Raw genomic sequence first — 24,870 nt, forward strand, 5'->3', positions numbered from 1 at the left:
CTATCCATCGTAAAGACTGAGCTGAGACCTACCAGAGAATGTTGGTACTCATTACGAACTTCAAATAACAACTTAAGAAAATCCTTTGAAGAAAATGACTAAAATCATCCATATCAAATATCGGGAGATACCTGCGGTCTATACAGCAATATGGTTAGGTGTTTTATTTTTGTTTAATGGTCGAGGTCTTTTCGACTAAGTAATATAGTAATAAAAAATAAAATAATGGTTTGATAACTCGATATATAATAAGTATTTTTGCTGGGATGTTCATCCTCTAGAATTTGATTTCATGTTGATATTCATATTTGCAAGAGTTGTGAGTACTATAGGGACCGACCATTATAAACATCTTTGTACTATTCCAATATACACATCATAGTTCTAGCTCCAGTTTTGAGAGATATTTTCTATAAAGCAAATCGATTGTTTGAAAATATTAAGTGACAATTTGTGCGGGAGGCATGACTACAAGAAAGGATAGACTCGTATTGGCCAATATTGAAGTCGATCTTTGTCGTGCGAACCGGGCAGGTAGACTCACAGCAGACGCACCAAAATCGCTAGGTCGACTCCAAATGTCCTAAAATGAATTTCGTTCAAAATTACATGAGACGAACGTCGTTCTTGCCATGAGATAATTTTGGTTGCATAAATCTAAAACCGTAAGCCAGAGGGTAAAATAACAATTTTACTACAGATTTCACCATGTGTTCCTCACAAAAACCTCTTGATGACAAGTTGTTTGAACAGATACTTTCCTAGCGGTTTCCTATTTCATTAAATTATCTGGAAATTTAGAAATTCTCGTTCAGTGAATTCCTTTCGTTTTGCAAAATGAAAAATGTCCAAGGAAACGGATTTAACATAAATAATTTAATAGCATAAAAATTTATTTATTTTGTTTACTGGTTTTCTTCAGTCAACACAAATTCTACCGTGATGTAACAAACACAAATGCAACAGCTCCGAAGAAATGCAAAATAAACATCATTTATTATTTATGTAATTTATTATTCGGGCCAAGCAAGTGAACAAAAGTAAGCAGGGGTGCTGCTCATTTCAAGAGATATGGAATTTTCTTTCGCATCTATGGTGTGTTTAAAATGTACATCAAGTCGTCCTTTCGCTCAAGGACCAGCAGATAAACAATTAAAATAAATTGTATTTTGTATGAAAAATAATTGCTTAGCGTTTATTGACAGTCAAATATTAGGCATGCAAAGACAATAGGCGGCGCGATAAGGTGACAGTTATGCGCGATAAGTTAGAGAAGAAGCGGCAAAAATTTAAAATATAATTGCCCATACTTTCCTATCAATGTATATATATTCTGACAAGGAAGTGCAAAGTCAGATCGAGATGACCAATATGCTTCCATTTAAAATCGCTTTGTAATAAATTAAACATTTAAATAATTCGAAGCTCATCTAAACAAAAATTCTTTTGTTAATTTTCCAGACAACATACTGTAAATAAATGACTTTGATCATTCTGGCAATACATACGTCCTAAAAAAAGGACTTACAGTACGTTTGTAGTTGACCGAAGTAAGGCCAGTGGATTAGAATTGCCAGTTTCATGGCTTTAAAAACGGCCAAAACAACAAACGTTTTTAGTAATTGATTTGATTCTTAGATTCAATTTCTAACTGTAACTTAGTATTTATAAGTTGATAGTTCGAGGTCTCAACCGGAAAAAAGTATCCAACTATATGCTGTAGCTTTAATATAACACAAAATTATTAGTTGTTTTTAGGTCCTTAGAATATTTAAATCGATTTGACTTTACTTGGGTACCAAATGTGTAATATTTGACAAATATAACCAAATTGAAACAAGTGTGTCAAATTTTGTGGATTTCATCGGTTCAGATATAGCTATAGCTCCCAAATATATTCTTCACCCGATTTCTTAAATTTTTCTTCTACAGCCGTAATATGCCCTCAGTAACAACGATATTCGGTGAAATATATCAAATACAGCTCAGAAATACTCTCTTCAAATTTTATTGAGATCGGTTTAGATTTGGATATAGCTGCTATATGTATGTATCTTAACTTTACTATGAAGATTATTGTACACGAAATGGTTAATATAAGCCCAACATGAATGGACTTTGGCACATAAGAACGATTTTAGTCTGGAAACAATTTCTTGAAAATCGGTTAAGATATATATGTAGGTCTCATATATATGTTTCATGCGATTTTGTATTTTACTCTATCACATCCATAACATACTCTCCACAACAATGATATTTAGTGCAAACTATCAGATACACTAATACTAAATTTTGTAGATATCGGTTCTGATTTGGATTTGGCTCCCATATATATATTCATCTGATTTCATGTTTATTGTGCCTAAGAAGTGTAATATCAGCTCAAATAAGATGGGTTTTGATAGATGTCGGTTCAGACACAAATTTAGTAGAATAAGATAGAAGCCAACCATATACTAGTTACTTTCGTCTTTAAATTATAACTGCTTTAAAGCCATAATATGCTATGCTCTGTTTCTTTTAAATTTCCAATAAAAACTTTTATTTTTTATACTGTATATTAACTTTGTCATTCCGTTTGGAACTCATCGAAATAATAATCTTAGACCCTACAAAGTATATATATTCTTGATCAGCGTAAAATTCTAAGACGATTTAGCCCTGTCCGTCCGTCTGTCCGTCTGTTGTAATCACGGTACTGTCAAAACGAATTAAGATAGGAAGCAAAAATTTTGCACAGATCTGTCTTTTGTCTGCAGGCAGGTCAAGTTCGAAGATGGGCTATATCGGTTTAGTATATCGTATAGCCCCCATTTTTCAATGGAATTGACTGAAATTCCATACAAGGAGTCCCTTGTGAGTACTTAACCCCCTGAAAGAGACCTGTCTTTATAGGTCCACGATATGGTATATCCCCCATATAACGGTACCCCCTATATTCGGTATTTTTATGATTTTAACAGAAATTTTAATGGATTTATTTTTGGAAAATTTCCTAATTCGTTCCAAATGGTGGAGGGTATTAAAAGTTCGGCCCGGCCGAACTTACTGCTTTTTTTACTTGTTTATATGGATCTCTACTGTATATGCAAAGTGGCGCAGGGTATCATGAAGTTCTCCATGTATATAATGATGACCATCGTTTGCTGATTTTCCTGCCGTTGGCACTATTGGAAAAAAACTTGAGTTTAAATATAAATTCTTTTAATTTTTTAGTTGCAAATATTTTTAGTAAATTGATTGCATTTGCATACGTAAACCAACATCAGCTGACTGATATTTTTTACTAGATAAACGGATATAATTTGAAATTTGGGTCTAGAAATTGAGTCGATTTAAAAGGACTTGTCTAAATGGGCCTAAAAATTGCCTAAAAATGGAATTTTTACCATAAATCTTGATTTTGTTCTCAAAAAATCGTTTCAATTCAATATAGTTAGTCAAATTTAACAATAAAAAAGCATTAAGTTCTGTTCATAATCAGTATAAAATTTTAAGTCGATTTGTGTCTGTTTGTTTAAATTACTATACAGCCCACATTATTTGACGTAGAGCATCAAAATTTAGCACAACAATTTGTATTGTGTATAGGATGATTGGTATTGAAAATGAAATCGTCCACATTTTGGTATAGTCCCCATATAACGGTATCTCCCGAAATTTGGTATTTTGATGCCTTTTGCCACATTTCTCCTCGGATTTTGGATATGTTGATAATCCTAGAAACATTTTCGCACATAATTGTTTCAAATTTGGTTTTTAGAAGGTTTGAAAGATGACAATCCTTGAAATATACAATTGTCCACAGAGGTATGGCCCCATATAACGGCCTCATTCACTTTATGGTTTTTAATGAGTTAACTGCATTATACAAACACTCTTACTGGTATATGAATTTAAAGTGAAATACGCTTGAATTTAGATACCTTTATATAAAAATGTTTTCTTTACCCTAAGATGGATGATAATAATAGTTCTGCCCATCCGAACTTAATTTTTTTACTTGTTTTTAAAGTAATATGTAATATTTGCCATAATGTCTATATCTTTTATCATAGTACAATTCAAAGACGATTAAAGAAATGTCCGGTTCCTTAAATCATATGATGGTTATACAAAACCTAATCAGTTTTTGCAAGGATGGTTTTTCCCAAATTACCAACATTTGCCGAAATTAGTATAAAGATATAGTTAAAATGTAAGATATACTTGAAATCTGGTTGTATCCTTATCCGGGGGTTATGACCCATATCATAAACTGCAAAAGAGATTTAAGGTATCGTGAAAGTTTAGGAAGAATTTCTGAATATTAGGTATTTCATGATTGAAGTCCCAATGAATTTTGCATATTAAGTTCTCATTGGACGGATTATTGTCATGTGAAAGAAGTAGGTAGGTACACGTTTTGAAATGAGCCCCATAACGTTTTGTCGGTTATTTTTGTTTGTTTAAATATGTTAGCATCTTCTAGCTGAAGCACGATGTAGATCCTGGAGTTGAAAGCTAAATGCCAATTTCAGACATGAAAGATCGCCATTTAACATCGTATTGCGTACCATTTCGTTTTTGATATTATTCATTCAGAATTCGAAACAATAAAAAATGTACACTTTTATGTAGTTTTTAAATTGAAAAAATTTCACGCCAAATGATTTTTTTATATTTTTTTATTGGCATATTTTACGCTTTTTTTTGCCAAGATTCCATTCCAAAGTTGTATGAATTGTGAAAATCCGTCAAAACGTTCCTGAGTTATAAGCATAGTAACTAAAAAAAAAAAATTGAAAAAAATCTGAAACTTGTTTGCTGTTTATTTACAGTGAATGTTTAAAGGTCCTTACGAAGTTTAGTCCTTACTATTATTTTGAAATTTGATTCCATTGCAAAATATTCTCTATTTTTTCCCGATTTTAGAGTTTTTGCAATGCAATAGGCTCTTTTTTGATTTTTTAGCAATTTTGAAAAAAGTAATTATCTTTTAACTTTGGTTTGACCACGTTAAATTATTTTGACATCATCTATTAAGGTCCGCCACTCCATAATTGTCGTCGCTTTATACTACCCAAAAAGACTACAAATCATATTAGAATTCAAAAAACAAAAAAAAAAAAAAAAAAACACTACAAATGTACATTCCAAAATAGTAAGTCAAAATGGAAAAAATCATGCAAAATAAAACATTACTATTGTACACTTCAAAAGTCAAAATGAAAATCTTCAAATTTCACATTTTTACGCGTAGTAACTAACACAACTTTCTTTTATATATATATATAGATTAAACTACAAATATTAGTAAGCCCATTTGGATGATGCTCTTTAACTTTTCAAAAAACCATGAAGTAGATAAGGCCATTATATGGGGGCTATACCAAAACGGAACATCTATATATTTCAAGGATTGTTATCTACCAAACCTTCGTGAATACCAAATTTGAAACAATTTCGTGTGTAAATTTTACTAGAATTATAAAAATTCGGAATATCGGTGGTAACAATACTGTAGGAAAACGTGAATCTAAATATTTAATGTTCTGCCACCGGATAACCCAATATGAACTACAAATATAAATTTTGGGACGAATCCCTGAGAAATTGTGGCAAAAATCATCAAAATACCGAAAATGGGGAGGTACCGTTATATAGGAGCTGTACAAAAACGTGGACCTATACATACAATGTTTCGCCACTGAGGTATGACCTACAAGTACCAATTGGTAGACATATCAGTGAAAAAATGTGTCGAAAATCAGCAAAATACCCAATTTAGGGAGGTACCGTTATATGGTGGCTATATCAAAACGTGGACCGATTTCAATACCAACTATTCTGGACACAGTACAAATTCTTCTGCCAGTTTTTGAGGCGCTACATCAGATAATGTGGGCTGTATTGTGACTTCAACAAACAGACAGACGGAAAGTGTGCACAAATCATCAAAATAACGAATATCATGAAATGCTAGTTTAAATTGTGACTAAAACAGTCAAAAGTCCTTAAATCTGCCTTAAATCTGGGGGGTCGTAAATTTGGATGTGTTACAAACAGAATGACAAATTCCATACTATGGTGGAGGGTATAAAAACGATTTATATACGATTAATTCAGGATTTGCCCTTTTCTTACAAGAGAGTGGTTTTTCAAGCAAAGATGGTGATTTTTCAAGCAAGATATATTTGTCTAAAAACAACTTTTCCAGCCTGTTTTTTAACAACATTTTTCCAAATTATTCGCAAATATGACAAAAAAACAAGTAAAAAAGTATCGGCCGGTTTTGCCGACAGATGTATACCCTCAGCCCTATTCACCCTCTATGGAGTGGGTTTTGAAAGAATCGATCAATATTATCCATTTCGTATCCCACCTAAATAAATATGATATAAATATTATTATTTATAAAACTAAATATATATATAAAAATAAATTATAGTAGATGGATATAGCAATTGTAAAGAATCGCTGAGTTGTTTCGCAATTTATGATAGATGAAAATATTGAAAATTGTGTCCCTTTGTGGGTAAGGTGCCAGAAGGTGTTCGAAGTTATATAGCATCTTCACAATAGATCTGGTGTTAGCAAAAATTATTATATGTGTGAAATTTGAAGTGAGTTGGATCCTTATTTCGCTTTCTTTGAGTGTTATGTTTTTCAAAATTAGATTATTGCTTCCCTTTCTGTGCAGAAAATATATATTTTTAAAATTTCGACCATTTGTGGGGGAGGTACCAGAAGAAGTGGACCTATATACTCCATCTTAACACCAGACCTTGACTTATAAAATGATTGGGATGGGTGAAATTTGAAGACAATCGAACTGTTAAATCACATTTTATGAGAGTTGTAATTATTCAAAATGTTGACCATTTGTGGGGGAGGTACTTGAAGGAGTGAACATATATTGTCCATTTTTGGACCAGACCTAGCACTGATGCAAATATTAGGATTTGCAAAGTTGGCCCAAAATCGGATCATCGTTTCTCTTTCTGTGCAAAAAATATATGATTTGCAAATTTCGACCTTTTGTGGAGAGGTACCAGAAGGAGTGGACCGATATTGCCCATTTTTACACCTAACGTAAAACTGATGCAAATATTAGGATTTGCAAAGTTGGAGCAAAATCGGATTATCTCATTTCTTTCTGTGCAAAAAATATATTTTTTTGCAAATTTCGACCTTTTGTGGGGGAGGTACCAGAAGGAATGGACCGATATTGCTCATCTTAACACAAGACCTTGGGTTAATATAAATATTGGGATGTGTAAAATTTGAAGACAATCGGACTCTTAAATCACATTTTTTAAGAGTTGTAATTATTCTAAATTTCGACCATTTGTGGGGGAGGTACTTAATGGAGTGGACCGATATTGTCCATTTTCACACCTGACCTAGCACTGATGCAAATATTAGGATTTGCAAAATTTGGAGCAAAATCGGATTTTCCCTTCTCTTTCTGTGCAAAGAATAATTTTTTTGCAAATTTCGACCTTTTGTGGGGGAGGTACCAGAAGGAGTGGACCGATATTGTTCATCTTAACACCAGACCTTGGGTTAATATAAATATTGGTATGTATGAAATTTGAAGACAATCGGACTATTACATAACATTTTATGAGAGTTGTAATTATTCAAAATTTTGACCATTTGTGGGGGAGGTACTTGATGGAGTGGACCGATATTGTCCATTTCCACACCTGCCCTAGCACTGACGCAAATATTAGGATTTGCAAAGTTGGAGCAAATTCGGATTATCCTTTCTCTTCCTGTGCAAAAAATATATTTTTTTAAAATTTCGACCTTTTGTGGGGGAGGTACCAGAAGGAGTGGACCGATATAGCCCATCTCCGAACTCGATCTAAGTTTGACAAAAATATTACGTTGTAGCCAATTTGGACCAAATCGGATACTCCCTTCGAGAGTTATCGTGCGCACCAGCCAGCCAGACAGACAGACAGACGGACGGACGGACGGACGGACATCGCTAGATCGACCCCAAATGTTCTGAAACGGATTTGGTCCAAAGAGACCTAGGGTCTAAAACCGTTATTTCGACTAGGCACGTTTTGGCCGTATCAAATGATATATACCCTCTAGCCATATGGCTGAGGGTATAAATATATATAGTTGTTTTTTTTTCTCGAAATCGCTAAAAATTACCTTTAATGCTAGTTTACAATTAGAAAATCCAAAGGACGACTTCTACCAGTTCTCATTTATAAATTTGTATCCCATAAAAGTCAAAATAATATTCCTTGTCATTCCTTGCATGAAGCCCCTTTATTATTGTTTGATAAATTGATTTATCTTAAACATCATCTTTTTAAATTTTGTATTTATAAAAACAACAGTCCTCCATCTGAGAGATGGAGAGAAAGAGAAAACATGCGCGTATCAAATAAGTTCCTCGATTCTTATCGTACTGTTGGTGAAACAATGTAGCAACTTGTTGACATCGTTTCCCAATGGTGGATCCAAAGGATTCGAAAGCGGCAAACGACAGAGAACATGCGCCGTCCTTTAATGTGGAACTTGTTTCAGTTTTCTTCATTATCCTGATTAGATATCACAAAGAAAACTCACGTTCAGTAAGCGGGTGTCTTTAGTGGAATTCATATCGTGCGTTCGGATCAAGGTGAAATTTCAAAGAAGTTATCAAAGTTTAAAGTAACGCTATCTGAAATTTAACTCCCTCACAACCGAAATTGTGAGTGTGTGTATTTGTGTGTGTCTATCTGTGTTTTGTTTGTGTCGTGTGTTTGTATGAAATGTATCAAAAAAAAACCAGTTGTCTAGGCAATGGAAATTTGAAGAAAATTTAATTGTATCATCAAGAGAAGCTTATTTGGGTTGCCGTAATTTGATAGATAAATGAATATAACAATCATACTTGTGTAAATATATACATAGATATCCTAGGTGTGTATGTGTGTTTGTATGTATATATATTAGAAATACTCATTTCAGCCACACTGTGTAAACACAGACATCTCAAAGCAGGCGCATATTTGAGGGAATCGTCTGACGCCGGTTAATAACATTGCCAGCTATCAAATATCCCGGCTGGTCGTAGGAAATATGACGCCAAATGTGTGATGTTTCTCTTGTCAGTCGCGTGCATGTCCTCGTCCTCGTTATTATTGTTGTTATGAACGTCGTAGAAATGAAAACACAACAAACCACAAGAAACGTACTTCACTTCCTGTCCTAGTCAAACAACCAGTCATCCGAGCGGATATGTATTGGCAAGTTGAGGGTGTGTTTGTGTGCGTGTGTACGTGCTACATGGAGGTGCCTCTGCACATAGGAGCTCTTCTATGATTTTTTTTCAGATTCAAAGTGCAAATAAAACAAGTGTTCTAGAGTTCAATTAAGTGAGTGAGTGTGTGTGTTGATTTCTATGACGAGATTGCTATTTGTTCTAAGTACATACATACATATACTATGCCGATTGTGTACGTACGTACGTATGTTCCTAAATATTTGTGTACATAAGCTCGCCCCTAAACCATGCATGCATGAGTGATTACAGTGGCATAGCTCATGATATTGTTTTAACAAATCAATCAAAGGAATGTCAATAAAATGTCAGAAGAAATTCACTGAAAATTCTTTGAATATTAATCATCGCCCACAACGAAAATCTCAAAGGAATAATTTATCATTCAAATCTAATCCAGGTTTGTATTAAAAATAGATTATGGAACAATTATGGAACAACCTTAAATACGGAATTTGAGATATGTTCCAAATATTAATTCAATGTTAGTAAAATGTTTGCTTTCAATCAGAGATTAGTAATGAATGGAATGTGGAACTGAATATATTCAACTTAAAGTAGGGAGTATCTGATTTATACTAAAAATAAATATTTTATTATGGAAGGATTAGTTTCATATTATTATAATATTAATTAATATTTAAAGGTCCAAAAAATAAAAAATTAATAAAGAAGAAGATTTGTATCATCATGAGGAATAACTATTTCATAGGTGTGGTTCAGGCCAATATAAATAATATTCAATAGACGAATTATAAATTATTTATAACAACATTTGTTGCAATGACATTGTTCTTATTTTTTTGCAAAATCAACTGAATATTTCAACTAGGGCCTTTAAAATACCCACCTTAGTGGAATAAAGTTTTATAGTAGCCATATAAAACCTTAATCAACATTTACGCCGAAATTTGAGCCGTTATGATAGTTCTCGTAGGCCGATTTGTCACTCACTGAAATCCCAAATTGCCAATTACATCCAATTTTGTCTATAACGATATTGTTTGTTACTTTCATTCTTCAACTCGAAAAAAAAAACTCCGGGAAAAATTTATCAAAAAAATAATGATAGTGGTAAGGGTATTATGTCTTTGTGCATTTGTTTGTAAAATGAAGAAGGAAGCGAGATAGATGCATAGTTACTTTTGAGGATATTCAAAGAATCACTTTCTGATTTATGCATGTCAGTCCGTATGTCCGTCCGTCCGTCCATATATTATTGTGAACAAAATGCAGGTCTCATTTATTATCCGATTGAGATGAAATTTTGCAAACAATATTTGTTTGGCCCAAGGAAATTGGTGATAATCGAATCAGATTTAGATATAGCTCCCATATATCTTTAACCGATTTCGGGTTAATTGTGCACCAAATGGCCAATATAAGTCCAAATGACCTGAATTTTTGCACATCCGACCAAATTCAGACTAGAAGCAAGTACATCAAATTTAGTGAAAATCGGTTCAGATATAGCTATAGCTCCCATATATATGTTTCATCTGATTTGGTGTTTAATTCTCTCACATTCGTAATAGGGTTGCCCATATTCGACAGACCCATGTTTTGTTATGCGACTTGTGTGCGGTGGAGCGCCGACTTGTTGAAACCAGAACTGCCTCATACCGTTTTCGCACTAACGCCGCACCGAACTGTGACTTTTTCGTCATGAAGAGGCACTTCTTGAATCTCCTGAGGATTTTCAGTGGCGTAAAAACGGCAATTTTGCTTATTTACGGTCCCTTAGAAGGCGCACTTCTCACATTAATGTTTTAAAGCATGTTGAGTTTTCACAATTGACTTCTTCTGTTGAATGTAAATTTCAACTATTTCAGAGCGCTCGCGTGGCGTGTATTGGTTCATGGTAAAAATCTGCTTGAACTGACGCTTCAAACGCGTATGTCATTAAGCGATGTGACATCTCTGTCAAAAGTTATGGCGTTGCCAGATGGGTCCGTCGAATATGGGCAACCCTGTATGCCCCCACAATAATGATGTTTGATATCAGATACAGCCCAGAAATGCCTCAATTTTGGTCTACTCTTTCCAATATTTCGGCCGGTATCTCATGAATTAATGCTTCAATGTTGTCTTACAATGCGTCAATTGATGCGAGCTCATCTGCATGTCTAAAAATTGGAATTTGCAAAACGTAATGGGTTCTAGCTTCGGTGGCGAAATAAAGTATATATAGGTCAACGTTTTTGTATAGCCCCCACATAACGGTACCTCCCGATGCTCCGTATTTTGATGATTTTCCACATATTTCCACGGATTTGTCTAAAAATTGGTATTTGTAGTTCTAAATGGGTTCTCCGGTGGCAGAACAATAAATATTTAGCTCCACGTTTTCCTATAGCGCAGATATAACCATACCCACCGATATTCCAAATGTTGATAAACTAGTCACATATACCCACGAAATAGTTTCAAAATTGGTATTTAAGAAGATTAGGTAGATGACAATCCTTAAAGTATAAAATTGACAATAGAGGTTCCAGTCCTGGTATGGCCTTCATATAACGGTCTCGCCCATCTTATGGTTTTTTGAAAAGTGTAACAGCATTATCCAAACAGTCTTACTTGTATTTGTAGTATAAAGTGGAACATGTTTGAATTCAGATACTTTCATCTAAAATTGTTTTCTTTACCCAATGGTGGAGGGTATTAAAAGTTTGGCCCGGCAGAAATTAATGTTTTTTACTTATTTTTAATTGTATGTTTTATTTCAACTTTCCGCAACTATCCCGTCAAAATTTTGTTAAATTTGATGAAAAATATTTTCGTCTCTTAGGTCATCCTTCCACAATGAGGTTTTATAGGAGAATTTTTCATAAACATACAATAATTCAAATGTGTTTTCAGTGTTAATGAATTACTCGCGTTTGGGTAAGATTTAGACTTTTCAGTATTCTGGAAGCTATAGTGAAATTTTATGACAAATAAATTTGTAGAAAATGTTGACTTGGCAGTTTAAAGTCATATAAAAAAAAAATGATAAAAATAACCCCTTTGGTGACTTGCATGTAGTTTAAGTTGACTTAAATAACGTTTTGAATACGGTGTAAAATTTTGGGAGAAGCAATAGAGCTTGTATCCTGAAATTTGGAAAAAAGGATACTCTTGAAGTGCTGGATTGGGATATGTTCTAAATGGTACTAATTGTATATATAAGAGTAAAAAGTGAGTGAGTGACTAACTGATTCGCTGCTGAAGCTGAAACCTTGAAATTTTGCATGTTCGTCAATGTTAGTGGGTAGGAGTGAGATGAGTCTGGCTTTTTGAAAATGCGAATTAGAAGTGTACTAAAGGTACTAGAAAGCGCCTAATGTCGTCCCTTTTGGTATTTTGTGAACGGATACATCCAAAATCTTAACAGTTGGTATAACAATTAACTTTGGGAAATGTCGTTGATATAAAGAGGTGTTTTTGAAAATGTGTACTAAGTGTAATAACTGTACAAATTGTACTAAATTCGTAAATATTTGTTTTGGTTGAACGGATGGAAATTAAAAATGTGGGTATTGGAATCTCTGCTGGTGGGTGGGGATACTGCTTGAAATATAAAATTTATCATTAGGTTAACTCTTAGTGTGTAGGGTTGAGATTTGGAGGTGGTTTTGGATAAACGTACAAAAAAGTAATGAATGATATTAAATTTGGTATTTGGATAAGGAATTGAGTTGGAAGTCTAAATTTTGAAATTTGGGTCACCCTTTGTGCGGCTTGCTTGATACATAGTAGGGGAATTTGTATAGTAGGGGTAGTATTTATTGTGATATTTGGGAACAGGAATGGAAATCTGATATTTGGAGTAAAAGTTTTTAATGTTGTGTAGAACTACAATTATGTGAGCGGATAGAGGTAAAAATCTTGCGATTTGTTATGAGTATCAATTTTGAAAACTGTACTAAATGCTACTCAATTTGGTACAACTCCGTTTTGGGTCAAAGGAAAAAACTGGCAATTTCAAATGTTGGTATTGGGATCACTGCTGGTGGGTAGGGTTAAGATAAAGAGTTGGGGTTGGAAATTTGTTCAGCAAGCATACGGAAAGTACTAAGTGGTAATGATATTGCTTAAAATTATTAATTTAGCATTCGGGCACTCTTAGTTATAATATGGAGAATTAAGGCTGATTTTAGAAATGTGTGCTACAACGGCACTAAAACTACTAAATAATACTATATTTGGTACAATTTGGTATTGATAGTGCTTGAATTCTGAAATTTGGAATTAGGGTCGCTGTTCATGTGTAGCCTGGACATATGAAGGTGGTTTTGAAAAAGCGTACATTATAATTGTTCGAAAGGATTTTTGGTGAGAGATGTATATTGTTTTGGATATGCGTACTAAATGTTACTTTATTTGGTATTAGGTGACGAGATAGGATTGAAATTGGATATGGATGTAACTGTTGATGTTTGTGATTGAGCTGTTTTTGGATATGTGTACAATAACTGTACTAAATCGTACTTAATTTGGAAAAATAATAATATTGAGATAAATAATAATATCTACAGGGTGAGATAAAAAAACTGCAACAAAGTCAAACGACATAATTTTTCATTTTTTTTTAATTTTATTGAATGAAAGCAAAAAATGTTGAAAATAGCATCAAATTTAGAATAAGTTTAGATTATTTGGAATTGGCCACCTTTGGCACGAATTATGGCCATCAAACAGCTATTGAAATCGTCACACGCTGCCCGAATGTTGCTCTGCGGTATTTGGCCCATTCCCGGCGAAGCGCTTGCTTGAGGTGATCGACACTTTCGTATTTTTAGTGACAACCTTGCTTTCCAAAATACTCCAGACACAATAGTCCAACGGATTGGTATCCGGAGATTTTGGTGGTCATTGCGGAGAGCGACCATCGGCTGTTATGGCGGCCCACACCATCACCACGGCCGGCACTTGAGTTCTAAAGGCCAACCGAAGGTGTACATTTTCAGCTGATCTCTTTGGCAAATAAACACGAGCATTTTGTTTGTTTACAAACCGAATGTTTTCTCATCGGAGAAAACCAAATTCGGCATTTCACCACTTTGGGCCAAGCGAAGCAAATATTCGAATAGAATATTGTGATAGTTTCAGCTCACGAGCCATTTTTCGGCCACTGCGACGCGGGTTTCGATCAAGTCAATTCTTTACTTTTCGAACCATTTCTGCTGATGTTGATGTTTTGTTCCGTCCACTTCCTTGACGTCGTGTATCACGGTAACAAGCGATGGTACGAGACACAAATGATTTATTCACATTTAAATACTGGAGTGCTCTAACGATAGCCACTTGTGCTTTTCCAGCCAAATATAAAGAAATTACACTTACGCTTGAATTCCACCACGAATAACTTTTTTCTGTAAAATTCTCACCAAAATGCTATTGTACGCTTGCAAACAATATAATGAGCTGTCACAGAAATAATTTTAACAGCTGTCGGACGAGTGGTTTAGAAATGACAGCAGTGACGAGCGAATTTGATCTCACTTTTTTCATCTCACCCTGTAATGTTTATATATGGATACGTTGATATAGTTTTGAGCAGAAAAAATTGCTGTTGGTTCATTGTGCAATGGTTTTTCTTCGGTTAACTTCGAAATGAAGATGTTGATGTTCGAGATGTTGATGACTTTATGGTGTAAAAGATAAACATTTTTCGATATTTTTTTTCCAGAAAAGGAAAAACTTGAAAAATATACAAAACCCTTGAAAGTCAGAAAATTTAGTACGATGTATGAAGTTTTGATTTAAAAATTTTACCAACCTTAACAAATTGTGCATTTTGAATACTAACCAGTAAAGAAAGTCTTAAAGTCGAATACGGAGGAGGTACATATACATAGGGGCTATACGAAAACGTTTAACGAAATACCTCATCTTCGAACTTGACCTGCCGGCAGACAACTGGCTACTATATTAAAAATCTTAGCTTCATATCACATGTCGTTTTCTAGCGTAATTACAGCAGATTGACAGAGGGACGGGCGAGCATGTCAAAATCGACGCTCAGCAAGAACATATATACTTTGTTGAGTATGTTTGTGAAAGGGTAAAAATATTTCTATCTTCACAGATCTTGGTCAATTCCCCGACGAATATTTGTTTTCGCTTGTACTTCTACAAACATCAAAGTCAGAGAAAACAAGTTGTGAAAACCTTCAAAGTACCTGAGTGAATGCGAACCGGCTATCGATATAGAGCATCTTCAAGTTTTCCTGACACGTATACAAATTAACTCTTTTTCCAATACGACTGAAAACAACATAACTACCAAAATCGGGGCATGTTTAAATATGGGTTGCAAAAATTCAAAGGAGGATCCATATAATGAATGATGTTGGCTTTCGTTTAATTACCCGTCTGAAAATGATAATTCAAATTTAAAATTAGCAAATTAAATAAAAAAAAGCTTTTTGCCTTCTGTGTAGTTATTTAATTAATTTCCGATAATCCGAGCATTATAGAAAATAAGACTTAATTCAAACTCTTTTAAGTGGAAATTCCATTTAAAAAAAAACACATTTAATTAAAAATTGTTTTACATACATATGTGTGTATAGTGTGTGTATATTCACACAAATAAACTTAAATATATAAATGTACTTACATCCACTGGCATTGCAGCCAACTCTTTTTTCACTACAAATTCCCTAAAATCGGCACACGCGGGGCAAGGGGACAAGAACACAAACAACCACTATCAAATTTCAAGAACTAACAAAACATTTAGCAAAATTTAATTGGCTAAAAACTTACATTCACATAACTACAAAATTGGATTTCAAATACGAAATAACTACGTGCTTACATACACATAGTAGGCATATACAAACATATTTTCTATGCATTTGCTTCTCGTAGAATTTTCAATTGAGGCTAATGAATCCATGTGATCTGAATAAAAAAGTTTCGGGGTTATACGGTTTTATTGAACGATTTGTTAAAATGTCAGCCTCTAAGTGGATTTTTTTTTGGAAATAGTGTGCATGTAACGCTTTGCATTAACGCTCCATTTAGCATTTAATATATGAGGATTGCATTTTAGACTAAATTCGACCTCGAGACTTCTTCGTGGACCGATGGATTTTCTGATAATACAATTTGTAAATGAATGGTAAATGCAACGAAATTGTTGATGGTTGAATTGAAAACCAAAATAGATTGCTACATTTTTTCCTGACTTGACAACCTCTGGTTATTTATTATTAAAAATTTTGACATATTCTGGAGGAAGTATGAAAAGGAGTATACCAATACTGTACATTTTCGCTCATTATTAAAGCTTAATATTTATCTAGATGGGATGCTTATTCGCATTCAATAAAGTATATGATTTTTTATATTTTATAACCTGAAAAATTAGATCCCTCTTTTACAATAGAAATATAGAGATGTGTGAAGTTTGAAAGAAATCGGACTTCCATTAAAACTTTTTATTATCATTATTTTTATATTATCATTATTTTTAATTGTTATTATTTACTATTTTACAATTCACATTTTTGGATATATTATTATTAAAAAGTTTTACCCTTAAAGTTGTACTCTTCAGAAAATAATATCGCATATTATGAGAGCTAAAATTAATATTAAATGTTGGACATTAATGGGGAGGTACCATATTGCGTGGGCCTATATTATCGATTTTTCACCTAAGTACCAGCTGTGGACCAGTAAGATATATCCTTCATACGTACCATCCGGTCAGACATCGACTCCAAAGAGACATGGAATATAAGCTCCTTGCAAAGACGTAAAATGATAAAGACTATACGAAATGCATTTGTTTGTGTCTACAATACAAAGAGTAACAGCTCATGGCAGACACATATTAATATAAAAACCAATAAAGAAAGTCCTAAAGTCGGGCGGGGCCAATACCCCACACCACTTTGCTAATTTAGTAGAGCTCCACATAACAATTAAAAGTTATTATGGGAGAATTCAATCATACACGCTATGATTATAATTATAATTAAAAGTTCAAAAGACTAAATATGCCGAAGCATTTGTATCTTTTAAATTCGGACTTGTATTGCCCATTTGATATATATGGGAGCAATATCCAAATTTGAACCGATCTCGATAAAATTTGGTAAAGATATTTCTGAGCTGTTTTCCCTGAATATCGTTGTTACGGAGTGCATATTACGGCTGTAGGTAACAAATACAACAAATCGGATGAACAATATATATGGGAGCTATAGCTATATCTGAACCGATCTTCACCAAATTTGACATACTAGCTTCTAGACTCAATTCGGTCGTAAGTGCCAAATTCCATCCCATTTGGACAAACATTAGACGTTTGGTGCACAAAAAAAGGTAAATCGGACGAAGTTATATATGGGAGCTATATCGAAATCTAAACCGATCTCGATAATGTATTTGACATATTTCTCCAAATATTGTTGTTACAGAGTGCATATTACGGCTGCGGAGGACAAAAATAAAAAATTGGATGAACAATATATATGGGAGCTATTGCTATATCTGAATCGACTTCTATCAAATTTGGCATACTTATTTGCAGGCCTAATTTGGTTGTATGTGCAAAATTCCATACTATTCGAGCTGATATTACACTTTTGGTGCACAATAAAAGGCACATCGGACGAAGATATATATGGGAGCTATATCTAAATTTTTAACGATTACCACCAATTTCAATAGGGTTCATCCTTGGCTCAAATGACTTGCGCAAAATTTTATCTAGACCGGCATTAAATGCTACCTATACTTTGTTTACAAAAATATATGGACAGACAGACGGACGGACAGGCATAAATCGACTCAGAATGTGATTCTATGCAGATCATCAAAAGTAACTATGGGTTTATCTCGTTTCCTTTTGCCTATTACAAACAAATGCACAAAGACATAATACCCTGACCACCTTGTGGTGTAGGGTATAACAAGAATTACAGAAACGAATGACAAATAAATGTTTGAAAATTCTATTCCAAAGACTTTCTCCATTAATTGTATATTGCCTTAGCGGTTTAAATCAGTAAACATTGATAGCTATGTTGTTATGATATCGTAACAACATAGGTATTTTCACAGAGTTGCCATATTTTGACTCTGTCTTGTCCTATCTTTATACTTATTTGTTTTTGCTCTTTGTTTCGATTTTGTATATTATGGCTGCATCAGATAATAGGGTTTATATATATACTTTGCAAATTGCTTCACTTTTAGTTCTGCTTTAACAGAAAAGACAACTTAATTCATACATATGTTGTCAAAATATGTTGTCAGATAAGCCATCGGCTGGGTGGCAATAGGTGTGCGAGATAACATTTGCAGTAAAAATTAGTCGGTCCATGGTACAATTAAAAGGTATTGCAGAGATCTCAGTTGATTACAATTTTTCTTGGGGGTGAAAAAAATGGTAATAATAATAAATACATACATATACAACTTAAATTCAGTATTTTGCATGGTAGAATTAAGAAGTTAAAGTAATGCATTTTTTCCAAAATTGTGCATTTGAAAACGTGTCATTGTCAAAATGATTTATATACATATAAGTACACTTGTTAGCTACGTTTCAAATTTAAATTGAAATAAAACCCTTAACTTTGAATTTGGAAATAAGAAATCGTGTTTAATTTTATATATTTTATGTTTGGTACACATGTTAAGATGTGCAGGTTAGGCCAAATCGGATTAAAGTTATCGTGAACGCCAGCCACAGAGACATACGGATGAAGGATATGCTTAGATCGGCTCCAAATATACTGAAACTACTATTTTGCTGAGGCAAATTTGGGCGAAACAATTGATATATAAACTCTACATTTGTAATTTCAAAATGATAACCAATGACTATTTTAGAATGAGTTGGGGATGATTGAAAGGACTACTGAATTTAAGCCGTCCCGAAGTTTGGTTGATACGATGCGTGGTTGGATTAAAATATACAAAAGGTTTGGTTAAGATGTCAATGGTTGGGTGAAGATGTTATGCCAAATGTTGGTTAAATGTATCAAAAATTTACCAGATTTTTTGCCATCCACTCTCTTGCAAAAATCCACAAAACATGAATATTAAATTTTTCCACAAAATTGCATTCAAGATGGAGAGAATGAAAAATATACATTTATGTTGATACTAAATTTGAAATAATTTCAAGTTATTTTCTTTTTTATTTAAAACAATACACACACAAATGCAAACTGTTTACATGTTTTGACAGAATAGCGACGCAACTCGTATAACCTGTTTCCATACAAATACACTGGAATCAATTTAATGCAGACTGTTAAAGAAAACTCTAAAAAATTCAAAAAATTTCGAAAAATACCTCTTAAATGAAAATAATAATATGGAGTTATACGAACTATTGGCAAAATACACATGTGGACCATATGTTAGCCTTCAATTCGTTCGAAAGATAAAAATGATACAACTAAATAAAGACATGCAATGCAGACATAATATACATTTGAGTACAATTTTAACAACCTACCTCATTTAGTACGGAAGCTAGAGTGATTTCCACAAACGGACGGACGGACAAAAAAAATGCTGATCAAGAATATATGTAACTTGTGGGGTTTAAACTGTATATTTCGAGGTGTTACAAACGGAATGACAAACTTAATATACCCTCCATACTCTGCTGGAGGGTATAATAATAATAAAATCATTATAGAGACTCGATTTTGTGAAAAATCTGAGGCGTTCTATTAAATTTTTTTAGAAATTTTGATTAGTAAATTTGAAGTCACAAGACCGTAGCTTCAGAGTTATGTTTTTTAAATTTACACAACTTGTCCTACCTTGTTACGATCACAATTTTTTAAGGTGATGATTAATTTATTGATGACTGATTTTTCAATGCCCACAGGAAACAAATACTATTAAATCGTATAATAGAAGCTAGAGTTTTGAATTATTTTATGTATACAAATTGTAATCAATTGCACTAAAAGTTTACAATAAGTGTCTGAGGGGTCCTCAATTTAGTACAAAAGTATACTATGTAAATTTTTATTTGATCAATGTAATGGAAATTGCTTAAAGAATTACGTATAGTATTGGAAACATACTAAATATTATTAACAGATAGTGTTTTTAATATTTTGGAATGTGCTGAAGATCAAAAAGAGTTGTACTCTTTTTGATATACTTTAAAATAAGGGACATTCCAAATGTTTTCTTTTGGAAGCTTAAAGGGTAGATGTCTACTAACGTTTTATTATACATCTACTTTTTTTCAAAACGATATCAAACTTTGTTCCAGGTACCTTTTACTTATATATTCGGGTTAATGCACTTCACCCAAAAATGCAAGTAACGTTTTTGTAAAATAAAATTTAGTACTCCTTTGCATGAGGAAATTAGTTCAATTCCTAACCTGGAGCTGGATTCTTATTCACTGAAAATATAAGATGAAAAATATTCCTAAAATGCATACAATTGTTCACTTCTTTTCATTATAAACGTTTTCATTTCACATTTTCATAGAACAAGAATTGAGGCCCTGGAATACTCAAAAGTATAATATTTGCCGAATATTTCTATCGAACTTATATCTTAAGCTTTATTTAATATTTACATAACCTTGAGCGATTAATTCCTGATTAAAGCCCTCAAGGCTACTATTTATCAAGAGTGTTCACTACTTAAATACCAATTTCATACTGAATTAAGTAACTGCCACCTGCACGAATTTATTTTCTATTATTCCTTGCTTCCAAATAAAAATGAAAATATTTATTTTCTTCCCACATACATATGAACCAAGAATATCATTCACTTCCAGCTCTATTCTTTTTAAACCTTATCGAAAATACATATGTTCTTTTTGTCCTTTGTACAAGTTCAATACGAAAAATTGAACAATTTATTAAAGGATTAAGTTGTACTAAACACATCATCCACCATGCCTCTGACACAGTTTACTCTTTTCCCCAATAAACTCGAAGTTCAGTGTTCTTAACAACACATCCCCCTGCCCACCTCTCACGAATTAACTTACTTTTCAATATAAAAATCAAGAATCAGACAGAAGGATATGTCGGCGACAATAAAAACATCCTTTCTTTCAAAGCAGAATTCAATGCGTTTTCTGAGAAAATAAATGCGTCAATGAGACAAGAGCAAACATTAAAACTAAATACAGAGAGACGAGAAAAAAGGACATGGATGTGTGGGTGTCGACACGTGTTGTTTGGCAAACTTCCGACGACAATGGGTCAAACGTTTCTAATCCGATTTGTTTTTAGGTCAAGTTTTTTGAAAGAAACGAAATAAACAAATATATGAGATTGTTGAAAAAATACACAAACGAAATATATTTTTAATGGAAATATTTAATCAGGGCAACTAAACCATCTTTGTTGTTAGGCAAATGGATTTAAAGCCTTTGACATGGGTAAATGTACTTCAAACTTGGTTTTAATCACTCGGGTCATATTAATGCTTAAGTGGGTCAAACAGTGTTAGAAATGGAATAAAAAGGGAAATTGTGTTTTGAACTTTTTTAACATAGAAAAGAGAGATTATGAAAAAGGGAGTTGAATGAGGCAAGTGCAATTATTATAGAGGACCTCTATCTCAGAAATCCACTTTTCATTTCGGCAAACATCGCACGTGTGATTTAGTAGTTCAATTACACTGTGCTACACAAAAAATAATTGAAAGTTAACCCAAGTGGATTATGAAAGTAGAGCTAAGAATATGTGACACGTGTATCGGTGTTTTGAAAGTTTACATCAGGAGATAACTAAATTAAGATAGGAATTTCGGTAATATTAGTGATAAAATCCATACATTTTGGGTATGTAGTGCCTTCGGCGATATTACTGACAAAATTCTGGGTAAACAAATTAACATTCTGTCATTGGTCCCTTGAATCATTGAAGGGGTCTTTTATGCCATTTTCTTCGAAAATGTTCATAAACTCCATTAAGATCACATTCCGTAAACAGCCAATGTAACGACATTTACTCCCAGCATATCAATTGCATATCAACAACAGTTTGCAGTTTTGCTGGAAAAAGCAAAATATTTCTAAATTTGTATAGACATTACATATCAAGAAAATTTTGCAATTTTTCTGGAAAAAAAAATTTTTTTTAATTTTTATACCCTCAATATAGGGTATATTAGGTTATCATTCTCTTTTTAACATCCCTAAATTCAAATTTTGGACCCCACAAAGTATATATATTCTTGGTTAGCATAAAATTCTATGGCTATTTAGCAATGTACGTCCGCCTGTCTGTCCGTCTGTGCCAATCACTGTAGCTTTCGAACGAAATGAAGTATGTTTATAAAATTTAACTCAAACGTAGGAACGCAGGACTTTTAGTATTGAAAGGTCCACATTTTCGTATAGTGCCCATATAACTGTACTGACAGATTTAAGTAACCCGAATTTGCTGTAAATTGGCAGCATGTATATATATATATATATATATATATATATATATATATATATATATAACGGTACCTCCCTATATTCGATTTGATTTTAGCGACATTATTCACCGGAATTGTTTCAAATTTTGTATTTGAAATTCCTAATGGGTACTACAGTCCATGACAATAAATTGTTCATGCATGTCCATGTCTTCGTATAGCCCATAAATATAACTCCCTTCCTATATTCTGTATTTTGATGTTTCTGAGACATTATTCACTGGAATTGTTTCAAGTTTCGTATTTAAATATTGTAATGGTCTATGACAAAACTTGACTATGCAGATCCACGTCTTCGTATATATTTAACGGTAACTCCCTATTTTCGGTATTTTTATACCCTCCACCATAGTATGGAGGTCCACGTCTTCGTGTAGCCCCCATATAATGGTACCTCCCGATTTGGTATTTGATGTTCGTAATGGATGTTACAGCCTATGACAGGAGATTATCTGTGCGGGTCAAAGTCTTCGTATAACCCCCCATATAACGGTAGCTTCCGATATTCGGTACTTTGATGATTTCAGCGACATTATTCGGCGGAATTGTTTCGAATTTGGTATTTGAAATTCTTAATGGATACAGCCTAAGACAGACCTGTGCAGGTCCACGTCTTCGTATATCCCCCATATAGCGATACCTCCCTATATACGGTATTTTGATGATTTTAGCTACATTATTCACTGATTTTTTCGCATTTGAATATTGTAATGGCTTATGACAAAAGTTACCTATGCAGGTCCATGTCATAGTAGAGACCCTAATATATCGGTTAAATTCGGTATTTTTAAGAATTTAACAGCATTCAATGTTCGGGCCGGCCGAACTATTTACTTGTTTTGACTTTAAAAGTATTTTTCAACTTATTTACTTTTTATTTTTATACCCTCCACCAAAAAAAGTATGGAGGGTATATTAAGTTCGTCATTCCGTTTGTAACTCATCGAAATAATCATTTTAGACCCAACAAAGTATATATATTCTTGATCAGCGTAAAATTCTAAGACGATTTAGCCCTGTCCGTTCGTCTGTCCGTCTGTTGTAATCACGCTACAGTCTAAACGAATTAAGATAGGAAGCTAAAATTTTGCACAGATCCCTCTTTTGTCTGCAGGCAGGTCAAGTTCGAAGATGGGCTATATCGGTCCACGATATCGTATAGCCCCCATATTGATGATTTTAGCCACATTTTTCAATGGAATTGTCTGATAATCCACACAAGGAGTTCCTTGTGGGTACTTTATCCCTTAAAAGAGAATTATCTATATAGGTCCACGATATCGCATAGCCCCCATATAACGGTACCCTCCGATATTCGGTATTTTGATGATTTTAGCCACATTTTTCAACGGAATTGTCTGATAATCCACACAAGGAGTTTCTTGTGAGTACTTTATCCCTTGAAAGAGAATTGTCTATATAGGTCCACGATATCGTATAGCCCCCATATAACGGTACCCCCCGATATTCGTTATATTGATGATTTTAGCCACATTTTTCAATGGAATTGTCTGATAATCCACACAAGGAGTTCCTTGTGGGTACTTTATCCCTTAAAAGAGAATTATCTATATAGGACCACGATATCGTATAGCCCCCATATAACGGTACCCTCCGATATTCGGTATTTTGATGATTTTAGCCACATTTTTCAACGGAATTGTCTGATAATCCACACAAGGAGTTCCTTGTGAGTACTTTATCCCTTGAAAGAGAATTGTCTATATAGGTCCACGATATCGTATAGCCCCCATATAACGGTACCCCCGATATTCGGTATTTTGATGATTTTACCCACATTTTTCAACGGAATTGTCTTAAAATCCACACAAGGAATACCTTGTGGGTACTTTATACCTCGGAAGAGAATTATCTATATAGGTCCATGATATCGTATAGCCCCCATATAACGGTACCCCCCGATATTCGTTATATTGATGATTTTAGCCACATTTTTCAATGGAATTGTCTGAAATTCCACACGAGGAGTTCATTGTGAGTACTTTATCCCTTGGAAGAGAATTATCTATATACACGATATCGTTAGCCCCCCATATAACGGTACCCCCGATATTCGGTATTTTGATGATTTAAGTTACATTTTCAACGGAATTGTCTGAAATTGTACACAAGAGGTTCTTTGTGAGCAGTTTACCCCC

The 24,870-nt window shown here is 33.6% G+C and overlaps 1 protein-coding gene across 3 annotated transcripts in view; it reads left to right on the forward strand.

Moving 5' to 3' along the window:
• The first annotated feature begins 8,597 nt into the window (after nucleotides 1-8,597).
• The window catches only part of LOC101894995 (serine/threonine-protein kinase 32A), a 123,402-nt gene continuing 107,129 nt past the window's right edge, over nucleotides 8,598-24,870 (forward strand). Inside the window, exon 1 of one of the 3 annotated variants that reach the window (XM_059126762.1) lies at nucleotides 8,598-8,704. The gene's annotated coding sequence lies outside the window, so the exon portion shown is untranslated. Of the gene's footprint in view, nucleotides 8,917-8,940; nucleotides 9,678-24,870 lie in introns of those variants that run through there. The other 2 variants (XM_059126761.1, XM_059126760.1) reach the window with 2 other exon arrangements.

The sequence above is a fragment of the Musca domestica genome, unplaced genomic scaffold (assembly GCF_030504385.1).
Source record: "Musca domestica strain aabys unplaced genomic scaffold, Musca_domestica.polishedcontigs.V.1.1 4, whole genome shotgun sequence".
Lineage (NCBI taxonomy): Eukaryota > Metazoa > Arthropoda > Insecta > Diptera > Muscidae > Musca > Musca domestica.